The following is a 2,195-nucleotide window of genomic DNA, read 5'->3' on the forward strand; positions in this document are numbered from 1 at the left end:
GAAAAACGTTCAGAAACAAAATGTGAATGACTGATCAATCATCTTCATGTTTTAAGAACATATTCTCCACATACTTCACACATGTTTTAGCTGTAGAAGATTCTATGTTTGTTTTATTTACAACATTTTGAGTGTGTCCAAATAATTGTTCACAAAATCTGGATTATCTCCAATTACAGGAGTTATTTTCATATTATTTTTTGACATCTCATAAAAGATGAAGAAGAATATGGAAGTCTGGGTATTTACGGAGCTGACGACCGTCATAGGCTGGTTTAAGTGATCACTTTACAACATTCACCATTTCTACCCATTATTGACAACCACACTACTCAAAATCTTGGGAGTTCTATATATATATATATATATATATATATATATATATATATATATATATATATATATATGAACCAATTTAGAAACCTTGTTCTTGAATCACTAGAACTTCACTAGAGACTTTATTTTATTTAAGTACTTAATTTTGGAATTGAATTTCATTTTCCGCCAAAAAATTATCCCTCACGCTCGTTACATAGACTGAATACAAAAGTAAGCTTACCAGAACAGGTCAAGAATGTGATTTTAAAATGAAACAATGAAGTCCCTAAAACAGGACGAAGTTTTGCATCAACCCAATACAATACAGATTAAAGTTCAAATAAATGTGAATTATAATTTAATACAGTTCTCCGAATTACTTTCACCTTCTCATTTCATTTAATAAATTATTAACAACGTTTTGGAGAATAATGTTTGTTATAAAAATAGAATATTTTGTGTCCAGAGGAATTTATAAAAGGGTAGAAGACATTGGAAAAACTTAAGAAATGAAATAAACACATTAGACTTTACAATTTAATTTATACATTAGAATTTAGAACTAAAATTATATATAAATAAAAATAAAACAAAATGAAACTTTAAAAAAAAATATTCAAAAAACTAGATTCCAATGGTAATGAATAAATTATAATAATAATAATAAAACCCTTATCCGCACCCCAACGGTGCATAGGGCACTGCGTTATATCAACACAGTGTTATCTTGATCGTTCACATGAAGGAAAGGTGATCAGCCCTCTGCTTCAGGTACCAATCCAGGGTAATATTGAAAAAATATTACAGTGAAAAAATCACTTTTATTTATTTAACCCCCCTTGGGAATCGAACCCATGACCTCCAGAATAGTAGTCGAGCGTGCTGACCATTACACTACGGAGGCGGACTAATGAATAAATAACTGCAATAATAAAATAACAGCTTCTTAGTTCTTTTTTTCAATTTTATTTAATTTAATATATCTTATCACAAATAAAAAAAATATTGATCTGATGGGAGAGTTGGTAAAATGAAATTGGTAACTTATTGTATAATGTTTATTAATAGACAAAAAAACTAACGAACTAACCATCACGCCGTTTCTTCGCAGGGGTAGGCAGAGAACATACTTTCTAAATATACGCAACCAGTGACCTGTTCCACAATTTCCCCATTTACCAATATTTCACATTCTTCTCTTTCAAAAACCATAATGTTGGATTTGCTAACATTCATCAGTTTATCGATTTCCTTGCACATATTAAACACTTTTGTCACCAAGGCATTGCAATGCCTGAAAGTTTTCTCTGCTATCGGCAAGAAAAAAAGAATTGATGTACCTCTCCAAGCACAAGAGCTCAGTCTCTTTTTTGGAGAAATTATTATATTGTTTTAAGTAGTTATGTAGAGAAATTGTATTAAATTGTAAAAAAATGTAACTAAATTAAATTAAATAAATAAATTGTCAGCATACAAAACTAGCTCCTACACATAAATTGACACAACAATCGTAAAGAAAACCTAATATGAAAAAAACATTCCATCCAGTCTCTATACTGTTGTTGACAAACATATCTTGCAAGAGCTATATGTGATTTATTATTTTGTACTCGGCTACTGTGCTGGAGGTCCCGGGTTCGATTCCCAGAGGGGGGGGTCAAATAAATTAAAGTGATTTTTTCACTCTAATATTTATTTAATATTTCCATGGACTGTTATCTAACGCAGAGGGCTGATCACCCTTCTTTCATGCGTTAACGATCATGATAACACTGCGTTTATATGATGCAGTGCTCTATGCACCATTGGGTGCGGATGAGGGTTTGAAGAAAAAGGTTTTTTTAAACTTAACTGCATACTCCAATCAAATCTTGATT

General features: G+C 30.9%; 1 non-coding gene across 1 annotated transcript; it reads right to left on the reverse strand.

Annotated features, from left to right (window-relative positions):
• Positions 1 to 1,149: 1,149 nt before the first annotated feature.
• Positions 1,150 to 1,222, reverse strand: TRNAS-ACU (transfer RNA serine (anticodon ACU)). The gene has a single exon. It is a non-coding gene; the product is annotated as a tRNA-Ser (tRNA).
• Between the last annotated feature and the right edge of the window lie 973 nt (positions 1,223 to 2,195).

The sequence above is a fragment of the Brachycentrus maculatus genome, unplaced genomic scaffold (genome assembly GCF_059751285.1).
Source record: "Brachycentrus maculatus isolate JH-2025_06_01 unplaced genomic scaffold, ASM5975128v1 h1tg000013l, whole genome shotgun sequence".
In the NCBI taxonomy this organism is placed as follows: Eukaryota; Metazoa; Arthropoda; class Insecta; order Trichoptera; family Brachycentridae; genus Brachycentrus; species Brachycentrus maculatus.